Source organism: Spermophilus citellus (assembly GCF_964194105.1).
Source record: "Spermophilus citellus genome assembly, chromosome: 7".
Lineage (NCBI taxonomy): Eukaryota > Metazoa > Chordata > Mammalia > Rodentia > Sciuridae > Spermophilus > Spermophilus citellus.
This window is the reverse complement of record NC_138188.1, coordinates 126,737,850-126,752,360: the sequence shown is the minus strand read 5'-3', so window position 1 is coordinate 126,752,360 and position 14,511 is coordinate 126,737,850.

The following is a 14,511-nucleotide window of genomic DNA, read 5'->3' as shown; positions in this document are numbered from 1 at the left end:
ATAGTACTTTGTACAGTAGTTGTAAGGATTGAATTAGTTAATGTTTATAAAAGATTTAGGGAAATGGTTGGTACAGAAAATCATGACTGAAGTGTTAATTTGTCACAAGATAGTGAATACCTAAAATCATATAAGTAAACATAAAAATAAATATTTCATTGGATTTTCTGCTGTCAGTAATTATCCACATTCTCACATAGACACACACACACACACACACACACACACAATCAGATTGATTAACATAGGGAGACAAAAGTCTCTTCTTTTGAAATTTTTTATGTGTATGGGCAAAGCCTCATTGAAGCTCATTTAAACATTTTTCCTTCAAAATTTTAACTTGATGCCCAAGGAACATGTGCAATCTTTACCTTTCTGTGTTCCATATACAAAGAGCATGGTACCACCAACATAGACTACTCCAGCTCCATCTCTGTGTCACTTGGCCACCCAAGTCCATCGAACTATCTGCAGACCTCACACATACCCCATTCTTGAGTTTCTATAGCATTGTACTGCCTCTGTTTAAAATGTCCCTCCCTCAATAACAACACCCTCCTCCCTGTGATTGTCACCCACTCTTTAAATTCAGTTCAGTCTCCACCTGCTTCTTTGAGAAGATTAACTATTTCCTAATCCTTATTTTCACTGTACCTCTATCATCTTTTTCTCTCTCCATTTTTAACAGCTATTATAAGTATTCCTATTATTGACAGATTGGCCTTTCTTTCTTGTTAGTGAATCCCTAGGAGTAGCCTGTTACTGCTTTTTACAACCAGAAACAGAACGATCTACTCCATTGCCTTGATTAAAAAATGTAAGTTATTCAAAACTGAAACAGTTTAATCATTTTGTAAACACAGTAAACCAAATAATGCCCAACTTTGAGTGATAGATAGTAAACAGACCTCTCTCTATCAGTGTGCACATTCCTGTTGTGTTAATTAGACAGTTTATGATTTATCAGAAAGCATATTCTGGCTTATGAACAGCACTTCATCAACCATGCATTTCATCTGCCATTCATCCATTATTTTTTGGTGACAGCACAATATCTACCTATGGTAATTGCATGCTGGTAATTTATTTTTAATATCTTTCAGCTGGTTTGGCTAGAATTTTAAAATAGATAATAATAGCATTGAGTCTTGCAACAATGTAATTTTTTCCTCTATTAGATTCAAAATGACTGACTTTTGTGAAATAGAAAAATAGCTCAAAAGAATTTTCTGAGACTTAAACATACTAGAAAAAGACATTTAATAAGTCATTACATTTTGAGTGCTAAATCTGTCACTTAATTGTTTTATCTGTGTATTCCTTGTTATTTCATCCTTCCAAGTAAAGTATCACTTTGACTTATCTTTCAAGTAAATGAAACATTAAATAGCATTAATTTTCTAGAAAATTCAAATTAGACCATTTTAATTCTCAAAGGTCTTTTATTTAGACATATTGTTGTCTCTCTGATGCATGAAAGCAGGACTAATATGAGGAAAATGGAGCAAAATAAAGAATTACTGATTATGGTAAGCTATTAAATGTGTTTGTGAGAGAGATCTAGGTGTGACTCTATTCAAGGAATCATTTTGGTGTACTTCGTCCAAAATTCACCAACACTTTCTACTTTAATAACATTCTAATTGTTTTCTAAGAGTTTTATACTCTTACACTCTTCAGTGCAGAAGCCAGAATAAAGTCTTTAAAGCTCAATTCAATCATTTTACTTCCTCTTAACATATTTCAGTGACTTTGTTGTTCTTAATATAATCTCTAAAATCTTGTCAGAACTCAAAAGATACTCAATATCTACTTATCACACTAATCATCATACTCTATCCACATATTTTTTTCTATTGCTTGAATAGCTCATGTTTCATATATTCTGCTCCCTTTTTCACCTAGATAAATTCTATTATTATTGTGATAAAAGTACCAGAAATATATAGGACTATTGACTATTGATTATATTAATTAGTGTGTGTCTTGGGTAAAAGACTATAAGCAATATGCCCATGATATAAAAGTGAACTGCAAAACTTAGATAAACTTCAAAACTTAGATAGACTTTAGTTAGTGATGTAAGAGTCTACACCCCAGGCGTACACCCCAGTCCTCACCCAGTTATCAGCTGCAAGCACAATTGAACTAGGACATAAAAACCCAGACTTTTGGGGGCCAGTGGGACTAACAGGACCAGGACAGAGAGATCAAGACCTCTGTCGCTGTTGTCCCCCCTGCACCAGACTCCTCCATCGACCAGCAACCTAGAAGACACGTCACAGGTGAGCATCTGGGATCCTTGGGTGTAGACCCAGGACTTAGAATTAGGATGTGAGTCTTTAGTGTGATGAGCATTAATAAAATAGATTTGATTGAAAAATATAACTGCACCTCAGATTGATCTGTAGAAACCGCTTGTGACATAGTGTTATTATTAGTGTTTGGTACTAGAAATTATAGGCATACGCCACCACACCAGACTCAATTCATTTTTAAGTTCACCTTACTCATTACTCTTCAAAAGGAACTTCCTTAAATATTCCAAGCTGAATTAGCCCTTTATTTTTATTTATTCATTTATTTTATTTATTTTCTGGTGACAGGGTCCAGATATTGCACTCAGGGGCACTCAACCACTAAGCCACACCCCCAGCCCTATTTTGTATTTTATTTAGAGACAGGGTCTCACTGAGTTGCGTAGCACTCATCATTGCTGAGGCTGGCTTTGAATTTGTGATCCTCCTGCCTCAGCCTCCCAAGCCACTGGGATTATAGGCATGCGCCACTAGGCACAGCTAGCTCTTCATTTTATTACTTGTTTTTTACCTCTCCTACTAGATTGTAATAACAGAGACAAATATGTCAAATGGTAACAAAATACAACCTTGATATTAAGCTGTAGTGGTTTATTCAAATTATACTTCTTGCACTCCAGTCAGTGAACTTGCTAATGAGAACTTCAAACAGTTGGCTGACTTGAGAATTTATTTTATCCTGTAACCATTGGCACATGAACAATTCCTAATTTTTCTTAGCTCCAGACCCATATGTTCAGCCAGCTCTTTCCTGGATATCTCTAATTGAATGTTTCCAGTGGATTCAGTATCAATGCAATTTAAACAAGTATAACTCTCAGAACTGCGAAGAGGAACAACTAGTCTGTGTCTCATAGTTTGGTGTCTTACATATAAAAGCACACCAAAAATAAATTTATTAAAGGACATATGAGTACCTTCGTAACTCAGGTACCTAAAACGGATCAGACCACTACAAGATACTAAACATGCATTCAATGACTAATGCTGTTCAAGGAAATGACTCTCAGAATCTCTTCATCCAGGTCCTTAAAACAAATGTGACTCTGGTCAAATGTAATGACAGTTTGAGGACTTTGCGGCTGACAAAATCTGAGATGGACTACTTCAGAGGATTGGTTTCATTTTGGAGAGTGGTAGATCTTGGTAAGAGAATAAACAAATAAGTGAACTTTTCAAATCCTTTCTCTTAGCAGGAATGCAAGATACTTGTTCTACTATGTCAACTATCCATATTTTTGTCTATCTTCATCTTCTAATTTATCTTTTTGGAGGTACTCAAAGTTTTATTAGGTATTCACAACAGTTGCACATGGGAGAGTAAAAAAAAACACAACTTGCTGTTCACATGATTAATATTTTAAAAAAACTTTAATTGAATATAAATATGTCCAGATACGGTATATATAAGGCATGTTCTTTACATTTCCATATGGAATTAGATACTACTTAAGATATAATTAAAATTTAAAGTGTTAGCTCTTTATGCAAAGAAATTAAGGATTGTGCAATGTTTTCTATAATACATTTATTCATCGTTGTTTTGTTGCAGCTATTGTAAATGGGATTGTTCTCTCGATTCCTATTTCAGAAAATTTGCTATCATCAGATAGCAATGCTCCTGAGTTTTGTGAGATGATTTTGTACCCTGCAGACTTGCTGAATTTGTTTATTAATTCTAATAGATTGTTGGAGGAGTCTGCATGTCATCTGCAAACAGGGACAATTTGACTTCTTCTTTTCCAATTTGAACATCCTTTATTTCTTTAGCTTTCCTGATTAGTTTAACAAGAACTTGCAATAGACAATGTTAAATAAAAGTAATGAGAATGGGCATGCCTATCTTTTCAAATGTTAAAGAAGAAAGCTTTCAGCCCTTTCTCGTTTATTATGTTCTTACCTATTGGACTATTATATATATATGTCCTTATTTATATTGAAATATGTTTATTCTGTACCTACTTTGGTACTTTTGTCATGAAGTGATGTTGAATTTTATCAAAAACTTCGTGCATCTCTTGAAATAATCATATGGGTTTTGTGCTTCAATCTTTTAATACAGTTTAAGACATTAATAGATTTGCATATGTTGAAATGAAGTCACATCTCAGAGTAAATCCCACTTTATCACAATGAGTGATCTTTTGAACATGCTGTTAGATTTTATTTGCTAGTATGTTGTTGAGAATTTTTGCATCTGTGTTCATCAAGGATATATATCTATTCTTTCTTTTATTTTGTGTCATATTCTGGTTTTGATAACAGGATAATGCTTGTCTCATAGAATAAGTTTGGAAGAATTCTGTCCTCTCCAGTGTTTTTTAATAACTAAACAATTCTTCTTTCAATGTTTGATAGATTTCAGGAATGCCATCTGTTCCTAGGTATTTCTTTGATGGTGAAGCCAGAATTAAAGAGGCAGTTAGTATAAAATAGGTGATCACGTCATAATGAGAAAACAGAGGCAGATTTGACTCCAGGAAGTAGGAAACAGAACCTGAGACACTGGAATTTTCATGTCTCCAAAGCCCTTTAATACCCTCCTCCCCCAAAAAAGGCTGTTAATGAAGCAACTCCTGAGCAGACAGGGAGCTACTAATCAACAGCCCTGGGCCACTGCTCCCTTCCTGCCTAGCCCTCAAGCTGGCCCTTCCAGCCCACCTGCTCACCTCCTGGCCATCTACTGACATCCCCAAGTCACTATGCAGGATGCTGGGAAATGGACAAGATAAGGAAGAAGGATGCAAGAGAACAAGAGAAACTTTAGATGTACAAAAGGGACAGGACTTCCTCATCCCATGGATTCTGCCTCTGAGTCCCCTTCTTCCACCTTGGAGAAGTCTGTTTTACTATCCTTCAATAAGCTTCTTACTGTCTACTCTACACTCGCCTCAGTGTGCTTCTCTGGTGTTATACTTTAACAGATGAGGAAGCAGGACTCCTCAGGTTAATCAGTAACTGGCAGGATCAATGGGAGATTTTTAATTTTTGATTTAATTACATTACATTATGGTCAGTTTAGGTTTTCTGTTACTTCATGATTCAATCTTAGTAGGGTGTGTATGTCTAGGAATTTGTCCATTTCTTTTATGTTTATCTAGTCTGTTGCTCTTTAATTGTTAATAATAATCTCTAATGCTCATTTGAATTTTTGTTGTCCATGTGTTATCTTCTTTTTCATCTTTGATTTTATTTATTGGGGTCTTCTCTCTCATATTCTTGGTATGACTAAGGGTTAATTTTGCTTATCTTTTTGCCGAATAGTTCCTTGTTTTATTGATCTTGTTTTTATGCTTTGAAAATATATGTTTAATCTTCACTGGGTTTGGAGACAGTTTACAAGATTAAAAATTACTTGAAGCTTTGTACAGAATTATATAAGACTCTTATTCTTAAACCAGGCCTTTTTAAAAAAGCTATATTTATATTCATGTGTTCATCTCCTAGGAAGTAACATGAAAGGCACATAAACTAGATAATAGTGGGTAACCTTTCCTTTACAGGCATGATAGATGCAGGATGTCTCTGTATGACCTACAAAAACTGTTCTCAGTACATTTTAACAGAATTCTGGTTATATCAAAATAATTTTTTGAATTTAGGTGAGAAAAACTTCAATCAAGATATTATTGTGAGGGCTGCGGATGTGGCTCAAGCGGTAGCGTGCTTGCCTGGCATGCATGCGGCCTGGGTTCGATCCTCAGCACCACATACAAACAAAGATGTTGTGTCTGCCGAAAACTAAAAAATAAATATTAAAACACTCTCTCTCTCTCTCTCTCTCTCTCTCTCAAAAAAAAGATATTATTGTGAAATTATTTCTGCTAAACTATGTCACAAGAGTGTAGAAATGGCAACATTCCACAATTTTAGCTCTTCCTCAGTAAGAAACAATGCACCTGTCAATGTGTAGTGTTGATCATGCACCATTTTGGTATGGCTGTCATTGGGGAAGAATTTTTCAAAAAGATATCACATGTGATTTAATTTCATTTTATTGATTTTACATTGAAGTAATTACTGAATGATTTCATAAAATGTACATAGTTCTGCATCTTACTTTGATAATTAATATTATTTAGGTTAGGTTGTGATAAACTTCAAGAAAATTACTTCCAAGAATATTGCTGAGATGTTATATTGTATCACAATCTTTATATAAATTTGAATCTCTAAACCACGGACTTTTATAGTTTGGCTCTTACTTGTAGAAAGACTACATATAAAAATGCCTTAATATTCTTCAAAGAAAGTATTGACAGACTGACTCATTCTTCATGCACAAATGTAAATACTAGATAAGATTCAGCTGGCTTACAAATTAAAAATATAAGATCTATTGATTTTTTCAAAACACAATTAAGTATATCTGTTTGCCTCATTGCTCTACTTTATTAGTATTTTATGAGAAAATCATTAACAATCTGTTTTTAGTATAAGCATCAATATTTTCTGAAAAACATGGGGAAATCTACTTCTGAACTTTCTTTATATTTTAGACTATGGATAGTTTTATTTTGCTCAATAGGGAGGGAAAAATTATTTTGCAGTAAATAACCATATTAAGAAACAATATATACCATAAAATTATATCTCAAGGACAAATTATAAATTATATGAAAAAATTATTGTTTGACTTTCTTAAAGATAAGAGTAAGATAAAAAAGTCATTCAGAATTATTTTCAAAGTTTTGACTGAAATTTTTTTTCCTTTCTTCAGAATTGAGCTTGAATTAAGTTTTCTTTACTCTTATTTAGAAATTGTAAAATATTTGGTTTGTTGTTTTATATTTTATTACAGAAAATTTAAATATGCATATATAATTTGAATTCCACAGTCCTATGTGTTCTTCCCCAAAGGGCAAAAAATAAGCATATTTTATCATTCTTCACTCGTCCCATTCCTTACTTCTTAATAAAGGAATGATGATAATAACAACTATGCTTATGATAATGATTATATCAGTCACATTTTCATTGCTGTGATAAAATACCTGAGAAAAACAACTTAATGAAGAAAAATTGATTTGGGCTCATTGTTTCAGAGGTTTTGGTCCATGATTGGCTAGCTCCATTGCTTTTGGCTTGACGTGAGACAAAACATAGTGGCAGAAAAGAATGGGGAAAAAAACTGCTCACCTCATGGCAGCTGGGAAGAAGAGAAAGAGGAAGGGGCCAGGACAAGATATATTCCTGAAGGACACACACAAAGGATCTGTTCTCTCCAACTTGGTTTCATATCCTAGAGTTTCCACCACCTCCCAAAGTCAACTCATTTAATCAGTTTTCCATCATGTTTTTCATTTATTTCAATGTTATATTTTCCTAGAAAAATATGGTTCCACTGAGATTTTTAAATGTGTTTGAAAATTTTACATTATGCATCCCTATTTAACTTAATCTTCTCTCTATCTGAGGGAATATTCCCTTCCTCATCCTAAAAATTGTCTGTTTCCTCTCTTAGGTTTAGGATGAGATATTCCACTAATTTTAAAGTTGATTTTCTTCTTAGTATGATTTTGGCACCATCCTATAAACTTTGATATGTTTTATTGGTTTTGTCATTTCCAAACACGTCTTTTTATTTCCATGATATTTTATTATTTTATTTTACTTCATCTCTTTTGTTTTTTAAATTTCATATCTAGAAAAATACTTCATTTTATCTTAATGCTTATGACCTTTACTGTATTCCTCAAACAAAATTTTCAAAGACTTTTCAGTATTGTGTGATAGAATCCATAAATCTACAAATTCTACCAAAAAGGCAGTTATTTTATTATTTGTGATGTTAGCAATTAGTTCTGCTTTCAGTTTAATATCTTACAGCTACATTGTTTGATTTTTTCTTTCTTTTTTCCCCATCTAATCCTGACAAGAAATAATTTGGTTTATGTTTTCCATTTAATTATCAAAAGTGATTAAGTTCATGATGTGAAATTATTGCTTAGGCTAATTACTACAAATTTCTAAATATATTGTATTTTTCACTGTTGTGATCTTATTTACCAAAATAGTTACACCTTTTTAAAATAATTCCTCAAGGTATTTATGCATTTTTGATTACCTTAACAGAGCTTTAAATTTTTAAATATGATTTCTTCCAAAGCCATTTTTAAAGAATAGCATTCCAGAAGTTATTTTACTAAATGTCATACAGCAAATTCATGCCAAACCTTTTTACTTCTTGGTCTTCATATTTTCTACTAAACTGCAAAAGAATTTTTCTATTAAACACTTTATGAACATTATCATTCAAATATAAGCATTAGAGAGCTCCTGTAGTTTGAATTAGAACAAATTATATCCTATACTTGTATAATTATGTCAAAATGGATTCTTCTGTTATGTATAAATAAAAAGAAGTAATAAAAAATAGTCTTATGTGAGAAAAATGTTGAAAAAGTTAATAATTATTGTTTTGTTTGGTTAGTTAACAGGGATTGAACCTAAGACTGCTTAACCATTGAGACACATTCCCAGCCCTTTTTATTTTTTCTTTTGATACATGGGTCTCACTAAGGTATTTAGGACCTCACTAAATTGCTGAGGCTAGCTTTAAATTTGCAATCCTTCTGTCTCAGCCTCCTGAGCCACTGGAATTACAGACATGCACCACCATGCCTTGGTAGTTGATAGTTTTAAAATGATGTTTCTCGTGAACTATAGACACACACACACACACACACACACACACACACACACACACACAATCAAAACAAATTTATCCCAAAACAACAAAGTTTTGCCAAAATTAATTCTGTTTACTTAAAAATAAACTAGTAATTAATCTTCTCCTTAGGTCTTATTTTTTCTTTGATATTATAATGGTTCTAATTCTTAACATAGATCCTCTACTGAGTGCCAAGATAATTTTATTAGGTTTCCAAGTGGGGTCAGAAGAAAATAATGGTTAAAATATGAGTCCATAAGGTCTCAAAAAGCTAGGCCTTTTATCTATGACCCATACTTTAAGGAACCATGCCATGTTCTGGAAATTGAATTTTTTTTCTTTTCTTCACAAAGGGAAACATTTTTACATAGAGCAGCAGTTTTTCACTCTTCATTTTTTCAAATAATAGATTATTTCAGTATCATTGGTATTGTTTTTATATTTTTTACCTATTTAATGAAATCACAGAAGCTTCAATGCCCCTGGCTAGATAATTGGTTTTCCACAGTTATTAATATCAATAGAAGCAATTTACCCTCTGGAGAGAATAATCTCATCCATTTCTAGCTTGTGAGTCATATTATGAAAAGACAGAGAAGCCAGCCTTGACATAACAGAAGATCATAAGATAATCACTACTTTCTCCAATTCTATTCTGCTTCAAGAAAGGGTTCTTCCTTTGGGGGTAGAGAGTAGAATTTTCTATAGAACTACTGACCATGTTAAATCCCAGCTGCTCATTCACATCATTGACAACTACTAGTTTTTGGAACAGAGAGTAAAGTTTGTCACATGAGAGAGAACATTTCAAGAGCCCAGATGATGAAGGAAGGACAGTGAGGTTAGGTGACCTCAGGGTTCCCAGACCCCAGAGCATAGATTTCTACAAGTTTAAGAGGAGCACTAATGGGGAAGAGTGATGGTTGAAAGCACTGTAGAATTTTTCCAACCATCTTGCCAAGTCTCAGCCCTACTTGTTATAATACAATCAACTAGAAATTATTGTTTAAGTGTCAATTTCCTGTTTACTCTCACATAAATTAGGAACTTCAGAAGTGAGGCCTAACCATCAGCATTTTTAAAGGCTTCTCTTATGAATTGTATGGATGTAATGTGCAGTTCAGCTTAGAAAATGAATTCTTGGTTTTAAGTTCAATACTGGTCACATTATCCTCAGAGAAGTAGCTTTGACAGACTAAGTGCAAGAAACAATAAGTATTGTTAGAAAATATGAAGAACTGTATCTCCTCACACTGAGATTATTAGCTTGTCTCTCAGAAAGGCAAAATTTGATGTGGAGCTGCCTGGTTTTGGCACTCTTAATTGTGCTAATGTGAACTTGGCTTCTTGCTTTCAAATATGTCATCATATTTCACAGTACTACACTTTGCCTCTATAAGAAAGACATAGCAGTTCCATTTTTTAGCACGGACTTTTGTCTGATGATACCTCAGGCTTGGTTTATACTGACAATGGGAGAATAACCAGATAGCTACAAGAAATATCCACAGAATTTGGCCAAACTCTAAGGTCATATCTTCTCCAAGTAAAGGTTCAAAAGAGTGAGAAAGCAGAGAAGAAGAGCACAAGGGGATTCGGGAGTAGAAAGTTTGAAATTCCAAATAGAAGAAAGTCGATTATGGAAATGGTATTTATATCTGTGCAGATGTCAGGCTACTAGGGCTGCAAAGGACAAATGCTCGGACCCCAAAATTCTGGAAGAAAAGAGTTACTAACACAGGGCCTCAGGATAAGCAAGGGGATATTAGGTTCAACAACTATTTTAATCATACCAGGTCATTGTCTCAATGAGTCCAAAATTAGAATAAAATCTAGAGGACTGAAGAATGCCGCTAAGGACATAGCTTTTGTCACACTTACCTTGAGTATTTTGTTCTTCAAGCTCAAACGGGTTATTTCAGCTTATACAGATCTACTGGTCTGCCAGCAGTTTCTCAGTGGGAAGTCTTACAGAATATAATCAGGTGGACCCCCAAATTTCTGCTAACCTGTTAGTGGAGCTCCTTCTATTAATTATGGCACACAACTAGAGACAGACTAGCTCCTTACTTCATGCCCATATTTAATTTCAAAACAAACATTTGGGGTAAGGAGTAGGGAATGATATACTTTAAATTTCTCTCACCTATCTGTTAAAATACATAACTTTTTAAGGTATACCTCTAACCATCCATACCTTTTTGCAATGAAAAATTACTTTTTTATGTGTACAAGTGGGGGTTCTCCAGCAAGAAAGTACAAATAGAAGATACATAGATAGATGGTAGGTAGGAAGATAGATAAAAGGAGACTTATTGGAGTAATTGTCTCATATGTTTATCAGGGCTGACAAATTCGAATATATGCCATCTGCAACCTGGAGACCTGAGAGTAACATGAATCTGTCCAAGTCTGTAAGCCTCAGAGACAGGGAAACCACTTGTGTAATACCCAGTCTTGGGAAAAAGGCCTAAGAATCTGCAGACATATGATGAAAGTTCTGGAGTTCAGAGGCTTAAGAGAAAGTTCTGATGTCCAAGGGCAGGAAACAAAATGTTTCTCAGCCCTGAGAAATAAAGAACAAATTCATCTTTCCTTTGTCTTTTGTTTTATCTGGGCCTTCAGCTTACTAGGTGGTGCCAGCCCACACTGAAGTTATTATCTAGAGATGTCAAAGAACCAAAAATAAAATCAAAATGTGAGAGTTTACTGTTTTCCAGTTGCACAAGCTATTCCATGGCGGCCTATATGTTGCACAGGCACAAGAGATCAAAGACCCCCCTCTACCTCTTCTTGCCTGAAAGATCATCAGATTTCTCCACAAGAGAGCTTTATGTTTCTTTTCAGTCACATTGGTACTCTAATTGAACTTCTGTGGGACTTTGGACAGCAGCCAAGGCTCAAAGTATTGAAGCTTTTGGAACTTGAAAACCTTATTGCCAGTTTAGATGATTTGGCAAATTCTCAGTGAGAACTCATGATGATTTACCAGTCACGGAAACAAACCCCACAACCCAATGCAAAGAGTGGGATAGTATATAAATAAATAAATAAATAAGAGAGCAAATACATTAACAAGGGAAGTTTCTGCTTACTGCAAATATGTGTTATGATTACTATAAATAGTACAAAATGTTTACAATAATTTTGTATATTTTAGGAAATTCCAAAGACGTGATAATGCAAAATTATATTTGAATATTGTTTTGCTTATTCTAATTATTTCTAATAATTGGAATAACAAAGGATGTTTGGGGCTACTTTTATGTTTTATAATTTTTATGCTATGTCCAAAGACATTATTTACTGATAAATAAAAATTAAGTGATATAGAAAAGGATTATTTATGAATGACTATTGCAGTTTTCCAAGGAAATATAACATAATGTATTAATTGAGAATATTTTTTAACTGCAAATTACTAGCAGTCATTATTTTCAAGAGTTAGTGCAGCGTTGCAGCAGGTGGGAAGGTTTGCACAGAAGTTTTGCTCTAGTGCTGGAATAAGGCTGCCTGGGTTTGAATTCTAGCTCTTCACATGCCTGTTCAGAATCTCAGGCAATTTATTCAACCTTTTCAAACATTAGGTTCATAGTTTGCAAAGTTATAACACACTAGTTTCCTTCTTTATAAGATTTTGTGAAAATTTCATGAGATAATCCATATAAAACCCCTAAGTCCAGAATCCTTTAGGTATGAGCTCCTAAGAATATCATTTGGGTAACTTTTCAGCAAGCCTCTGTCAATTTTTTTCTACTAAAGACCCATAAAGCAATAGTAATTTTTGCCTACTACTTGCACAGTGATTTAAAATACCCATTCTAAATGGGAGATAATCAACTCTGTCACTGTGAAATGGCATCACAGAGCCTTTTCTATTCCTAAGAGTTCAACATAATTTCACTCTGATGAAGAAAAGGATCCTCTCTATTTTTCCAATCAAAAACTGCTAACTTCTAAGACAAATTTTACTCAAATAGAACAATTTAAAATTTATGCTAATACTGTGGTAGTGGTGTTTTTGATAATTGTAAATGTAAAAATTATAAAATTTCTTTTAGAAAATACAACAAATATTTAAATGCACTCACCTCTGTTTTGTATTCTAATTAGTTAAGAGAAAGTATAAAAGAGGATGGGGCATGAGGAGAAGAGAGAATGAGGTTAAGGTGAAAAATAATGTGGGTATTTTAAAGAAAAAGAAAATAGAAGAAGGGAAATAAGCAGAAGAATGAAAGGAAAAGGACATAGTTATTGGGGGTATTGGAGCAAAAATCATCTTTCAGGAGAAAAAGATGAACTCTGCTGGCCTCAGGTGCCCAGATAGCCCAATTTATAGATGCAAGAGGGGCTACTGTTAATCTTGTTCTGATCCCCCCCAAAAAAGCCTGCTTTTCCTCTCAGACAGCCAGCAACAACTTCTCATTCTAGCCCATATTACTTCAATTTGCAATTCCAAAAATGTTCTTGAGCTTCCCTTGTTGTACAGCTGCCATTTTGATGACCATTCTTCAAGCACAAGAGTCAAAACAAATTCTCTCATCTTTTTTTTTTTTTTTGTAGCGCCATATAGCAAGACACCACAAACCACTCCACTGCCTCTGCATCACCCAGTGACAACACTAACTTTAGAGAATGTCATAATATCATTGACTATTTCTTATCTAACTCAGTTGCTGAGAGCAGCAGGCTCCTTTTTATCATGAATGAAGGCTTACATTGTGCTGTAGATCATTAGAATAGGGTCACCCATGATGTTTGAATCTTAGGTTCTAAAATCTCCCTATGCTACCAAAATATTTCCCCACTCCTTGGATTACACAGACTTGAAATAAGATCTCCATAAGGAGAAAATCTGGAGGGTGTCAACTTGGGAGAAAAGGAGGACAGTAAAACACCATGTTCCTGAGATGCCTCTTTCCATTCCCCAAAACCTAGCCAAGTCAAGGGAACAATGAAAGTGGGTCCTGGCTGGAATGTCCAGGTATTATCTTGAAGGACCCTGACTTTCTCTCACATATGTTGAGGATTAAGGCAAGTTAGTGTTAACTGTAGAAAGCTGCTCTCTTGCATGCAAACCAAGTTCCTCAGAATGTTGGTCATACAATGGAACAAAGCAAGCTAATGTCACTTCTTCTGTAGTCTAACCTATAAAACTCCTCTCCCTTTGGTAACTGGTACAGAGCCAATGATAATTGCCCATCTAGCCAGCTGTCACTGGGCAAAGCACCATGAGGGATGGAGGTGTTATTTGTCCAGCCATCATCATTGGGCATTCCCTGTAAACAGTTTTCAATAAATCTTATAACTTGCATGCTATCTCTGGGTATTTTCTATAGAATCTTGGCCATCTACCTTACTGTCTTAGCATAACCGGGCTATATACTAGACACCAAGTGAAATATTTCTTTTTTCTTTCTTCTTCTTTTTTTGGCACTGGGAATTGAATTCAGGGACACTTTACCACTGAGCCACATCCCCAGCCCTATTTTGTATTTTATTTAGAGACAGAGTCTCACT